The 15,316-nt window shown below is 37.3% G+C and overlaps 1 long non-coding RNA gene across 1 annotated transcript in view; it reads right to left on the reverse strand.

Annotated features, from left to right (window-relative positions):
- LOC144581157 (uncharacterized) overlaps positions 1-14,417 on the reverse strand; it is a 178,506-nt gene extending 164,089 nt beyond the window's left edge. Inside the window, exons 1-2 of the long non-coding RNA XR_013531688.1 lie at positions 14,296-14,417; positions 5,445-5,548 (exon numbers count right to left, since the gene is read on the reverse strand). This is a non-coding gene — a long non-coding RNA (uncharacterized LOC144581157). The remainder of the gene's footprint in view (positions 1-5,444; positions 5,549-14,295) is intronic.
- Positions 14,418-15,316: the final 899 nt, after the last annotated feature.

Here is a 15,316-nt window from a genome sequence, read left to right on the forward strand (position 1 = left end):
GGGGGGAAGAAAGAAATTCAGCAGGTAAATTCAAAGAACCTCTAAGCAAACATATCCAATAATAACCAAATAAGCCAGACAGAGAAGAGTGAAATAATCATTTAATGCAAAAACGGAGCTGTATATTCACAATAACAACAGCAAATAGGGAACTATGACCTTGCTAAAAGAACAAAGCAAGGAACCTGTGACTGATTCTAGTAGGATGGTGATATGGGACCTATGACCAAGAATTCAAAATGACAATTTAAAGGAAACTCAGTGATCTCCAAGGTAACACATAAAAACAACTTAGAAATTTATCAGAGAAATTTAACAAAGAGAATGAAATTTAAAGAAAAATCAGATAGCAACTACGTAACTGAAAAACACATTTGCTGAGCTGAACAATTCATTAGAAGCTCTTAATAGCAGAATGGATCAAAGCAAAGAATCAGTGAGCTAAAGGACAGGTTATTTGAAAATACAGAGTTAGGGCCAGGCATAGTGGCTCATGCCTGTAATCCCAAGACTTTGGGAGGCTGAGGCTGGTGGATCACTGGAGTCCAAGAGTTTGAGACTAGCCTGGGCCACATGGCAAAACCCCATATCTACAGACACACACACACACACACACACACACACACACACACAAACTATACATTTGTGGCTGGTAACTGTAGTCCCAGCCACTCAGGAGGCTGAGCTGGGGAGATCACTTGAGCCTGGGAGGAAGAGGTTGCAGTGAGCTGAGATCACACCACTGTACTCCAGCTTGGGTAAAAGTGAGAACCTGTCTCAAAAAAAAAATAAAAAGAAAACCAAAACACAGTGTCAGCTTTGGGAGGCTGAGGTGGATGGATTGCCTGAGTTAGAGACCAGCCTGGACAACATGGGAAAACCCAATCTCTACTAAAAATACAAAAAATTAGCTAGGTTTGGTGCTGCTTGCCCGTAGTCCCATCTACTCAGGAGGCTGAACCATGAAAATCTCTTGAACCTGTGAGGCAGAGGTTCTGGTTCTAGTGAGCCAAGATTATACCATTGCACTCCAGCTTGGGTGACAGAGCAAGACTCTGTCTCCACCAAAAAAAGGAAAGAAAGAAAAGAAAATGCAGAGTCAAGAGAAAAAGGAAAAAAGAATGAAAGGAACAAACATATAGAAAAAATTGCCTAAAAAGACAATAATCAAGAATAATGAATGTCCAAGACAAAACAGCCAAAACAAGGGGTAGAAAACTTATTCAAAGAAATATTAACAAAAAACTTTCCAAAACATAAGAAAGAAAAATATCCAGGTATAGGAAGGTCAGAGAACATCAAATGGATTCAAACCAAATAAGAGTACCTTAAAGGATATAATCATCAAATTCTCAAAGTCAAGGACCAAGAGAGGCTCCTAAAAGCAAAAAGAGAAAAGCAACAAATGACATATAAAGGAGCTCCAACTCATCTGGTAACAAACTTCTCAACAGAAACCACGCTGGCCAAAAGGCCGTAGGATGACATTCTCAAAGTGCTGAAAGTAACTGCAATGAAAGACAATTGTATCCAGCAAAGCTATCACTCAAACAGGAGTGAAGTCTTTCTCAGACAAAAACAGAGAGAATATACCACCAAACCCATCTTATACAAAATGCTAAAAGGAATTCTCTCTTTTTAAAAAAATTTTTTGAGACAGAGTCTCACTCTGTTGCCCAGGCTGGAGTGCAGTAGCATGATCTCAGCTCACTACAACCTCCACCTCCCAGGCTCCAGTAATTCTCCTACCTCAGCCTCCCAAGTAGCTGCAATTACAGACATGCATCACCATACCCAGGTAATTTTTGTATTTTAGTAGAGATGGGTTTTCACCATGTTGGCCAGGCTAGTCTCAAACTCTTGACCTCAAGTGATCTGCCCTCCTCAGCCTCCCAAAGAGCTGGGATTACAGGTGTGAGCCACTGTGCACGCCCAGGAAATCTTACATAAGAAAGAAAAACAACCACCGCTGCCACCACCACTAACAGGTAAAAAGAAAACATTTGAGTTATAAAACCCAGTGTTAAAATTAATGTCATCCTACTCTCTTCTGGCCTTTGTGGTTTCTTTTGAGAAACTTGTTGCCAGATGAATTGCAGCTCTTTTATACATACACAGACAAATCCAGAATACACTAATACTTGTAAATGAGTTGCAAAACCCACTTATAACTCTAGTATAGAGCCTAAGGGATGGATCAAAAACTAATAGCTACAGTAATTGTCAAGAGTTAGACAATATAAAAATATGTTAATTGAAACCATAGAAAGTCAAAATGTGATGGGGGGGATAAAGTTAAAGTTTGTTTGTTTCTATGCTTTTTTGTGGTCCATAAGTTTTCATCTTTTTACAACAACTTGTTTCATCTATAAAGATGTTTTTTGTAAGCCTCATGGTGTCCACAATGCAAAAAAACTATGAAAAATACACTAAAAATAAAAAGTAACAAATTAAAACATACTACCAGAGAAAATCACTTAACAGCAAAGAAAGGAAGAAAGGAAGAAAGGCATTATAAAACAAGCAGGAAACAAACAACAGAATGGTTGTTTGTAGTAAGGCATTAACTTAATAACACTGAATGTAAATGAACTCAATTCTTCAATTAAAAGACATGGAGTAGCTGAATAGATAATGAAACAAAACCCAACTACATGCTGCCTACAAGAAACTCACCTCAACTATAAAGACACACATAGACCGAAAGTGAAGGACAGAAAAAGTATTCCATGCATGCAAAAACCAAAAAAGGATAGGAGTAACTATACTTACACAGAATGGATGACAAGTCAAAGACTGTAAAGAGAGACCACAGAAGGTCACTATATAATGATAAAGGGGTCAATTCAGCAAGAAGATATAACAATTACAAATATTTATGCACCCAACACCAGAGCTTTTAAGTATATAAAGAAAACATTAAGAGATCTAAAGGGAGACATAGACTGCAATACAATAGTAGTAAGAAATTTCAATGCCCCACTCCCAGTAATTGACAGATCATTCAGACAGAAAATCAACAAAAGAAACATTGAACTTGAACTATACCCTAGACCAAAGAGCTCTAACTGACATTTACAGACCATTTACAGTTCCATTACATGGAACATTCACTAGAACAGACCATATCTTAGGCCACACAACAAGAATTTTAAAATTCAATAAAGTAGAAATTATCTTTTCTGACCACAATGGAATAAAATTAAAAATACAACAAGAGAAATCTTGGAAACTACACAAACATTGAAATTTAAAATATGCTTCTAAACACCCAATGGGTCAATTAATGGCTAAGAAACAAATGTTAAAATTCTTAAAATAAATGAAAATGGAAATACAACATATTGAAATCTATAGATACAGCAAAAATGGTGCTAAGAGGAAAGCTTATAGCAATAATCACCTACCACAAAAAAGTAGGCAGACTTTTAAAATAAACCACCTAACAATGTGACCATAGAAACTAGGAAACAAGAACAAACTAAATCCAAAATTAGACAGAAATAATAAAGATTAGAGCAGAAATACATGAAATCAAGACAAAAAATACAGAAGATCAACTTTAGAATGAAAATTGGTTTTATGAAAGGTAAAAATTGACTCACCTTCAACTAGATTTTTAAAAAATGAGAGAAGACTGAATAAATAAAATCATAAATAAAAAAGCAGAGATAATAACTAAGACCACAGAAACTAGAGGCTATTATGAACAACTATATGACAGCAAATAGGAAAACCTAGAACAAATGGATACATTGCCAGGCGCATATGACCTACCAAAGATTAAACCATGAAGAAATAGGAAACATCAACGAATCAACAATAAATGATAAGATTAAAGCTATAATAAAACATTTCTCATTAAACAAAAGCCCCTGACTGAATGGCTTTACTAGTGAATTCAACTAAACATTTAAAGCTGAACCAATACGAATTCTACTAAAACTCTTCAAAAAAAAAAAAAATTAAAGAGGAGGGAATGTTTTTAAACTTTTTTTTGATGTCAGCATTACCCTGACACCAAACCAGACTGGGAGACAACAATAAAAACTACTGGCAAATATCTCTGATGAGCATATTTGCCAAAATACTCAACAAAATATAAGCAAAGTGAATTCAACAACACATTTAAAAAGTTACTTATCATAATCACTAGGGATTTATCCCAGGAATGCAAGGATGGTTCAACATATAAAAATGAATGAGTGTGATACATTTCATTAACAGAATAAAGAACAAAAGCCACAGGACTATTTTAATGATGCTGAAATTGCCTTTGATAAAATTTAGCATCCCTTTATGACAAAAAATATCTGGGTATAGAAGGAACATGTCAAAAAACAATAAAATACATTTTGACAAACCCACAGCTAACATCATACTGAATAGGGAAAAGATAAAAGCCTTTCCTCTAAGATTTGGAACAAGACAAGGATACGTACTTTCACCACTTTTTATTCAACATAATAAGCTCTGAGTCTTGCTCAGAGCAGTTAGGGAAAGGAAGGAAATAAAGGACATTCAGATTGGAAAGGAAGAAATCAAATTAGCTTTTTGCCGATAGCACGACCTTATATTTAGAAAAACCTAAAGAATCTACAAAAAAAAAAACATTAAAACTGATAAATGAATTCAGTTAAGTTGTAGGATACAAAATTAACATAAAAATCAGTAGCATTTATGTATACCAACAGTGAACAATCTGAAAAAGAAATAAGGAAACAACCACATTTACAATAGATAGAAAGAATATAAACTATCTAGGAATCAATTTAACCAATGAAGTGAAAGATCTATAGTTCAATATTGATGAATCAACAATATGTATTAAATAAATTGCCTTCAAACAGAAACACACAGAAAACAAGTCATATGTTAAACTGGTTGATAAAATATTGTGACCAGAGGTTTACAGAGATCCAAACCTGTATTTTCTCCTGGGAGCAGTGGTTCGGTATTCTCTAATTCAGGGTCTGTGGAGACTTTATAGAATATAACTATTGGAAATAATGAACATCAATTATATATACACACATATAGATATATACATATATATAATTGTGCATGCATAAATTTAATGATCACTAATAGAGGTTAGTGTCATTTCTTTAATTTGTTCTAAAGCATCAGCAGTTTTATTCACCACTGCCTTTGTACCATCAGTACAAATGTCAAACACTATTTGACATAGAAAATAACATCCTACTATTACTATAAAAATACTATAGATGTCCCTCTTAGGCGTTAAAAAAGTTTTCATTACCAAACAGACTACTTTAAAGTACTAAGTTGGGCCAGGTGTGGTAGCTCACATCTGTAATTCTAGCACTTTGGGAGGTCAAGGTGGGATGATTTGAGATCAGGTGTTCAAGACCAGCCTAGACAACATGGTGAAATCACATTTCTGGAAAAATACAAAAATTAGCTGGTGTGGTGGTGCATACCTGTAATCCCAGCACAAGCATCACTTGAATCCAGGAGGCAGAGGTTGCAGTAGGTTGAGATTGCACCATTACACTCCAGCCAGGGCAACAGAGCAAGATTCCATCTCCAAATAAAATAAAAATAAAATAAAGTACAAATTTTTGCCTTCAAATATGTCAGCAATTCACCAGTGCTATCTGTATAAATTTTACTGGTTTTACCTTTTATACAGTGAGGTAGTACTCCCAAATGCTTTTGAATTTTAATTCTTCAGGACTGTAATAAGTCTTGACAACAAATACATAAATAGAAACAAAATTAATGCCTTGTTCTTGTTCCTTTTTATTTTCACTCCAGCCCCTTTTTTTTTTTTTTTTTTTTTTAGTGAATGCTGGTTTTTCACCCTATCACCCAGGCTAAAGTGCTGGAGTGCAGCAGTACAATCACGGCTCACCGCAGCCTTGATCTTCCATGTTCAGACAATCCCCCGACCTCGGCCTCCTGAGTAGCTGGGGCTACAGGCATACAACACCATACCTGGCTAATTTTTTTTAAAAGACCGGGTTTCACTATGTTGCCCAGGCTAGTCTCAAATTCCTGTGCTGAAGTGATCAACTCACCTTCACCTCCCAATGTGCTGGGATTACAGGTGTGAACCACCATCATGGCAGGACTGAATGCTTTCATTTTGTTTTGGTGATATTCTTAATTTAATTAACTATTTCTATGTAATTTCTAAGTTACTTCCACTGAGACACAAATGCAATATTATATTTTGTTCACTTATACATTTTAAAGAAGATAATATTCAGCACATGACTTGAGGAAGTTATAAACAAAATAGAAAACTTGTTTGAAATGATGGGAAGATAAAATTATTAAAAGAAAAAGATGTTTTTAATTTTAAAATTAGAGACATTATTGCCTATAGGAGGGAAAAGAAAATGAAAAAAATACTGCCTTCGTGTCTAAAATATAGTTTGATAAAAGAGAAAAGAATTATGATTTTAAGAAATGAAAAAGGATAGGTTTTATGGGTGGATGAAAAGACAAATTTGAAATAAGAATTAAAAGTGAAGATTAAGAGATTATTAATAATTATTATTATCAGATACATGTTTAGCTGATTTGTACAGGAAACTATTTTTCAATAAATCCTGTCATGCCAGTTTGATAGAGTCTCTTGTCTCATCTACTTTTTCATGTACTAGCCATGCAGTAAGGTTTATTAAAGGTGAGATTTAAATCTTTGATGAGACGAGGTTGCAAAGAAACTGGACTGAGTGGGTCAAGTTCCTCCGGGGGGTTCACGAAGTGCTTAAGACTGACTACTCTAGACTGTGGAAAATTTGTTCATGATCTTGAAGGGAATGGATAGTCTGTCAATTATCCTATAGAAATACTTTTGAGAGAACAGGAAATAAGAAAACGTCCTCTCTTCTCTCTTGTATGTAAGAAGAGAAAAAGAACGGAATTGCGGGGAATCATTTTGGCTTTGACTCTGAAGCACAAAGGTTTAGAATTTTTGATCATGGGAAACAAACTGGTCCTGCATACATAGAGTTGAGCAAATTTCATTTTAATTAGGCTTTAATCTGGAATCAGGAAATGATGCAGGAAAGTTCAAGTCTTTCATTTGTTACAAAAGCACTCCCCTCCCCTCACTTACTTTGCTATTCCACCTCTCTGAAGGACCTGTCCCACGGGATGTTTCCCTTTACTGTCTTGGCTTTGTTCTTCCTCCACTGGTTTTGCTAATTAAAGACAGGACCAGTTTAGCCCAGTATAACCTATAGCCCTGTGTGTAATGGCAACTTTATTTATCCAACTTTGAAACTGGTTAACAGCCCTTATCAGCAAATAAAAGCCTCCAACAGCAGACAAGTAAAGTAATTGAGAAACCCATAAAAAGCCAAAAAAAAAAAAAAGCTGGATGAAGTTAAAACATATCTCAGCTCTATGTCTTCCTTGATCTCTGCAGTAAGTATAAAAATCCAACACATTTATTGGCCTTTTTATTATAAGTCATTATTATTGTACTGTTTACATATCACCTAGTACCTTCTTAGTTGGGACCTTCCAGTAAAACATTCAAACTGGGGCATTTTTAAAAATAAAGAGGCGCAACTATTCAGATTCTAAACTTGTGAAGTTGTAAGTTTTCCAGAACTCGCATGGAATTACAGCACACACACAATGAGAATTCTAAAAGCCAAACTTCAGTTTTATACAATATTTGTCTAAATTTTATTTAATAAATAAAACTGACATTTTTAAATTAAGCAAGCTGTGGTGTAGACTGCGCTTTCAGTTAAAAATAAGAGCAACTAATAAAATTAGCACAAAGGCTCATTCCTCTAATGTGATCCTGTATTAAACTGCAATTCTGTAACTAGAAGCAATAAGAAGACTGAAGTAATCAGAATAATTTAATTCTGAAAAAGACTACTTTTGATCATGATTTTTATCCACCAAGTAGTTTACAATTCATTAGATTAAAAAAAAGATGTGCCGGGCACGGTGGCTCAAGCCTGTAATCCCAGCACTTTGGGAGGCTGAGGGGGGTGGATCACAAGGTCAAGAGATCGAGACCATCCTGGTCAACATGATGAAACCCCGTCTCTACTAAAAATATAAATAAAAATTAGCTGGGCATGGTGGTGTGTGTCTGTAAACCCAGCTACTCGGGAGGCTGAGGCAGAATTGCCTGAACCCAGGAGGCGGAGGTTGCGATGAGCCGAGATCGCACCATTGCACTCCAGCCTGGGTAACAAGAGTGAAACTCCGTCTCAGAAAAACAAAAAAAGATTTTTCACTTATTTAATGTAACCTCAAAGGTCAGAATTTAGGGACTATTAAAAAAAACAGTGCAGTAGCTCATGCCTGTAACCCCAGTACTTTGGGATGCCGAGGTGGATGGATCACTTAAGGTCAGGAGTTCAAGACCAGCCACCCAACAAAACCTGGTCTCTACTAAAAATACAAAAATTAGCCAGGCATAGTGGCAAGCACCTAGAGTCCCACCTACTCAGGAGGCTGAGGCAGGAGAACTGCTTGAAACCTCCCAGAAGGTGGAGGTTTCAGTGAGCTGAGATTGATTGCACGATAGCACTCCAGCCTGGGCAACAGAGCAAGACTTTGAGAAAGAACAAAGAAAGAGGGAAAGAGGAAAAAAGAAAGGAAGGAAGAAAGGAAGGAAGGGAGGGAGGGAGGGAGGGAGGGAGGGAGGGAGGGAGGAAGGAAAAAGAAAGAGAGAAGGGAGGGAGGGAGGGAGGGGGGGAGGACAGAGAAAGAGCGAGCATCTTCAGGGAGAATATTTTAAGTACAAGTAAGAACATTATTACTAGGATGATATCAAATTTTGAAGTGAGTTCTAATAGGAGTTCATGAGTTCACCATTACTGGGGTTATTGAAATTTCAGTGGTTCCTCAACCATAGGCTGTTAAAATAGATAAGTAATTTCAACCTTATTTTGTGTATCTTAGCAGTAGAACATTTATTGAAATGAAATCTTGATGTCTAGATTCCATAGAAATGATGACAACTATAGAAAACAGAATCTTTCTTCCTGTTCTGCAAAAACTATAACAGAAAATACAGCACAAATACATACTCATTTTTGTTTCAACTAGGAAAAGAGATAGTACTTCAAACTTCAAGTTATGTGCATGAGGAGAAATAAACATTCTGAAACCAGTAGTGCCTTTTCAGAGCCCATGTCAAGGCAGACTCACACACAGACTGAGTGGAAAGCAGATGGGAGACAATGGGATACGAACACTGGGATACTAACACAGAACTGCCTCTGGGGAAAAGAACTGCCTCTGGGGAAAAGGTCCCACTTCGAGTGGCAAAGTTTCTAAAATAAGCCTTAGATCTTGTGTAACCCAGCACTGGCTACTGGTAATAAAAACGAAGGGGTCTGAAATTGCTTAGGACCTCAGGTGGTATATTTGGAAGCCAATGCATGAGTGTGAGAGTTTTAGTGTGTATGTGAGAAAGAGAGTGAGAGAGATTATGTGTGTGTAAGAGAGAGAGTGTGTGGGGGGTGTGTGTGTGTGTGTGTGTGTGTCAGGAAAGGTGACTTCACGGTTAAGTCCTAAAAAAAAAAAAAAGAAAGAGAAAGGTAATAGAGGTAAAATGAATCATAGAGAAAGGGATAGACATAGAAGAGAAGCAAAGACCCAACAAACCTCTAGAGTCCCAGAAGAGAAAAAACAATTATTGTTTTTAAATATGGACTAGAATTCAAAGCTGTAAGTCTCCTTCCCCTCCCAAATTTTCCAGGTATTAGACCAGACTTCAATATACAAAGCAAAAAGGCCCATTCTGCATATGGAAAAATTGCCAAAGAATAAAAAACTCCATGATATGTGCTACTAAAATAATGCTATGAAGACAAAGAATTCTCCTGACTCTCCAGTCACCATCGGTTGGCACTAAAGTCTCAATGGCAGCGTATGGAGCAAGAAACAATGCACATTTTCAAAAAACTTGAGACAAGGAAATGGGAGCCAATGATTGTGTATCCAGTTGAACTACCCTTCAACTGTCAAGAATATGGAAAACCAATTTCAAACAGGCAAGAACTAAGGAATACTATACGCATAAACCCTTCCTGAGCAATCTACGAGAACATGGCCACTCAAAATGTAATCTGTAGCCAGCAGCAGCAGCAAAATCAGGAAACTGTTCAAAATGTGAAATCTCAGCTGGATGTGGTGGCTCACACCTGTAATCCCAGCACTTTAGGAGGGCGAGATAGGTGGATCACTTGAGGTCAGGAGTTTGAGATCAGCCTGGCAAACATGGCAAAACTCCAGCTCTACTAAAAATACAAAAAGGAGCTGGGCATGGTGGTGCACACCTACAGTCCCAGCTACGTTGGAGGCTGAGGCAGAAGAACTGCTTGAATCCAGGAGGCGGAGGTTGCAGTGGGCTGAGATCACACTACTGCATTCCAGCCTGGGTTGCAGAGTGAGACTGTTTCAAAACAAACAAAATAAAAACAAAATGCAAAATTTCAGCTCCTACCTCAGATCTTCTGAATCAGAATCTTCATATTAACAAGATCCTCAAGGGATTAGTATGCACATAAAAGTTAGATAGGCTCTATCAATGAAAAGATAACTGTGCAAACTTCGGCCAGATAACTAATGGTCCTTTTCTCTATATATGAAAAATATGAGTAATTATAGGTCTGAGACTAAAAGGAGAAAAGGTTAGAGTTCTGTCAAGGCAGCAACAGCACAACTTTGAAACGGAACAAAGAAGAAACAAAAGAGAAGTAAAATAATGATTGTCTCACAGGGAATAGGTGGTTGACAGAAGGCATTACTATAAACATTGCTAGTAGCACAAATATATATACCTTCCAAATTTAAAAAAAAATGAGAGAAAATAGACCATATACAAATACAAACATAGTAAATGTAATAAAAATAATATGAGCTATTTGAGAGCAAACATAACAGTCTTTAAAAAAGTAAACTCATCTCGGCTGGGTGTGGTGGTTCACGCCTGTAATCCCAGCACTTTGGGAGGCTGAGGCAGGCAGATCACCTGAGGTCAGGAGGTTGAGACCAGCCTGGCCAACATGGTGAAACCCCATCTTTACTAATAATATAAAAATTAGCCAGGCGTGGTGGTGTGCACCTGTAATCTCAGCTACTGAGGAGGCAGAGGCCAGAGAATCACTGGAACCTAGGAGGCAGAGGCTGCAGTGAGCCAAGATTGTGCCTCTGTCTCCCAGGCTGCACACCAGCCTGCGAGGCAGAGCAAGACTGCATCTCAAAAAGAAAAAGTAAACTCATCTCTGTACCTGTATACAAGAGGCATGCTTAAGCGATTCAGAAAGGCTAAAAGTAAAAAGATGGGTGAAGGTGTACTAGGTAATGTAAACACTAAGAAAGTGTAACTGTGATTCTGATAGCAGACAACCTAAGCTGCTAACACCAGGGTCAAAAGAAGAAAGGCCTTTATTATGTTACAGGACACAATCCATAATTAAGATAGAACTTATGACTATCTAGACCCCAAATAACATAGTCATCAGTCTCTCAGAGCAGAAACTACCAAAGATGCAGCAATAAATAGATTAATAAACACTAATAATAGATTTCATCACACAACTCTCAAAGGAGAATCAAGAGGACAGAAAGCTAAGTGAACATGTGGAAGTTCCAAACATTAAAATCATTCACAGATCTGATGAATACAAGATAAGCTTTATATACTGATAATAGGAAGTAATACCTCTTCTTCAGCTACATAGGTCTCACACACACACACACACACACACACACACACACGACTATATATTGGATCACACAAACACAAATCAGTACATCCCACAGGATAGAACAATGCATGTGGTAAGTACAATGAGATCATATAAGACATTTATAACAAAAAGTAGAAAAAGTTCTCACTAGAAATTGTAAAAATTCCTATTGAAAAATGCTTCAGTAAAAAGAAAAATATAAACTAAAATTGCAGAATTGCTAAAATTTTGGAATTTATGAAACATCAGTTAAGCTTTAAAATCAGCAGAACAGGCCAGGTGCAGCAGCTCCCACAATTATAATCCCAGCATTTTGGGATGTCAAGGCAGGAAGATCTCTTGAGGATAGGAGTTTGAGGCCCAGCCTGGACAACACTGTGAAACACTGTCTCCACAAAACAAAAAGCCAAAAATCAGCAGAACGCTTATAGCCTTAAATATTTATACCAATAAAAAATAAAAAAATAAAGGTCAATAAAGTAATAATCAACAAAATATTTATAGAAAAAATATAAATTTTATTTATACTTTTATGATTTATACAGATTAAAAATACAGGGAATTTACAGAGTAGAAATAAAAGTATACAAATAAAAAGTATAAATCATAAAAGTATAAATAAAAATTATACAAATAAAAAGTAAAGAATAAGGGTCAATTAATGAAATAATACATGAAAAAGTAAAGAATAAAGGTCAATAAATTAAGTAATAATCAATAAAAGTACAACAAAGAAAGCAGAAGAAAGGAGAAAAAATCAAAACAAAAGTATAAATGAATAAAGTTAAAAACAGAAAAAAGATTAGAACCAAGAAATCAAAACGCTGGTTTATTAAAAATAGCAACAAAATAGGCAAACCACTAGTTTCTAGTTTAAAAGGGAGTGAGAAACGGGAGAAGAAAATATCAAATAAGAAATCAGTGGCCAGGTGTAATGGCTTTTGCCTGTAATCCCCACACTTTGGGAGGCCAAGGTGAGAGGATCACTTCAGCTCAGGAGTTTGAGACCAGCCTGGGCAATGTGGCAAAACCCCATCTCTATAAAACACACAAAAACCAGCTGGGTGTGGTGGTGCATCCCTGTAGTCCTAGCTACTAGGGAGGCTGATTGGGAGATCATTTGAACCCAGGAAGTGAAGGTTGCAGTGAGCTGAGATGGCACTGTTGCACTCCAGCTTTGGCAACAGAGCTAGACTCTGTAAAAAGAAAGGAAAGGAAGAGAAAAGAAGAAATCAGGGCCAGGCATGGTGGCTCATATCTGTAACCCCAGCACTTTGGGATGCTAAGGCAGGAAGATCACTTGAGCCCAGGAGTTTGAGCCCAGCCTGGCCAACATAGTGAGACCCCATCTCTACTAAAAATTTAAAAAATTGCCAGGCGTAGTGGTGCATGCCTATAGTCTCAGAAGACTGAGATGAGAGGCTCGTGTGGCACCTGGGAGGGCAAGGCTGCAGTGAGCCATAATCACACCACTATACTACAGGCCTGGGCAACAGCACAAGACCCTGTCAAAAGGACAGCACAGGAAAGGAGAAGACAAGGAAGGAAGGAGGGAAGGAGGGAAGGAGGGAAGGAGGGAAGGAGGGAGGGAAGGAGGGGAGGAAGGGAAGAAGGAAGGAAGGAAGGAAGGAAGGAAGGATTAGAGGTATTCCCAGTAAGATGAAAGGAGAAAAGCAGGAATGGCTTCTATCTCTAGTACCATTAAATGGGAGGTATTCGTTAATACAACAGATAAAAGAAAGCAATCCAAAGCATGAGAACTGGAAAATAAGTATAACTATTTCTATTGCCAGATGACATAGTATGACATTACAAATGAAAAACTGAATAATTCAAAGATAAAATTAACACAAGCAATAAAAGAATTCAGTAAAATAGGATAGAAAATTGCCATTAAAAAGATCAATAACCTTCATATTAGCATAGAATATCCAATTAGAAGAAATAAGATAGATTTTTTTTAGAAATCCCTTTTTACAATAGCACCAATAAAATACTTAAGAAACATCCTTAAAATAAATGTGGGAAACCTGTATTAGCAAGATTTTAATATATTTCTGAAAGTCATAAAATAGAAGAAATAAGAAAGATAAAACCCCTTTTTACAATTGCACCAAAAGAGATAAAATACTTAAGAAACATCCTTAAAAGAAATGCAGGAAACTCATATAAGGAACACTTTAATGTATTTCTGAAAGTCACAAATTAGACTTGAACAAATAGAAAGACATTCCTCATAGAATAATGAGGGAGGCCGGGCGCTGTAGCTCACGCCTGTAATCCCAGCACTTTGGGAGGCCGAGGCGGGTGGATCATGAGGTCAAGACATCGAGACCATCCTGGTCAACATGGTGAAACCCCGTCTCTACTAAAAATACAAAAAAAAAATGGCTGGGCACAGTGGCGCGTGCCTGTAATCCCAGCTGCTCAGGAGGCTGAGGCAGGAGAATTGCCTGAACCCAGGAGGCGGAGGTTGCGGTGAGCCGAGATGGCGCCATTGCACTCAGGCCTGGGTAGCAAGAGTAAAAAACTCCGTCTAAAAAAAAAAAAAAAAAAAAAAGAATAATGAGGGAATGTGTTCTCTTACCAGGTCTACAAGGGGGTGTACTTTTAACGGCAAGAACTTCCCAGAGCCATGCCCCCCTCCCATCTCTCTCCATCCTGGAAATTCAATGGTTTTTGTTTTAATTTTCCCGGATGAGGGGAAAAAGGTCACAAGTCAATCACTCTAGCGGAAGTTTAAAGGAACTCTTTTCATTGGCCGGGGAGGCTTGGAGAAGGAGGGAATTCCTCCTATGTTAAAAGTCCTTGTCCTCACGCCCAGCCGGATTCCTGCTCTGGAGTTCCCTTCCACACTATTCGTGGAAGTTTTTGCTCTTCTCCTTTTTTTCTCTTTTCTTTGCCTAAATAAAATCACCTTTCTGCAACACTTCTTGGGCCCGGTATTTACTTTACGAGCTGACCAGTCCCCTCTCTCTAAGATAGGAGACCAAGAACCTATAACATTCTCTCAAGGGAGCTGTGCCTCCCCCGCACCCTAAAAACCCGGTTACAATAAGATTAACCGAATTCATAAACTTTGAATGACAATCTTCCAGCTTATTTACTAATGCAATGCAGTTTCAATTTTAACATCAACAGTTTGTTTCTGGGGCCACACATGTTGATTTTGGCTTTAATGTTCATGTGGAAAAACAAACAGCAAAATAGCTTTTTTAAAACTTGGAGAAAGGAAGGAGAAGTGGGAACTAGCTCTCTCAGATACGAAAGCATATTGTTAAGCTTCTACAACCAAAAGAGTGTGGTAGCGGCATCTGACTAGACAAAGCAAACGATGATGATACAGAATAAAAAATTCAGAGACTCAAGTATTTAGGGACATTTGATACATAATGATGATGGAATCTCAAATCACTAGGCAAACAAAACAGAACAAAAAAAATTTTTTTATGATACCAATTTGCGAGGAAATGAACAGACATTTGAGAGGAAAAAATTTGAGTCCATTTCTCACAAATATGCTAGAATACACCACAAATGTATGAAAGATCTGAACCAAAACAATAGAATCACACACATATCAGAAGAAAAACCTTGGGGAATTACTT

Source organism: Callithrix jacchus, chromosome 2, assembly GCF_049354715.1.
Source record: "Callithrix jacchus isolate 240 chromosome 2, calJac240_pri, whole genome shotgun sequence".
In the NCBI taxonomy this organism is placed as follows: Eukaryota; Metazoa; Chordata; class Mammalia; order Primates; family Cebidae; genus Callithrix; species Callithrix jacchus.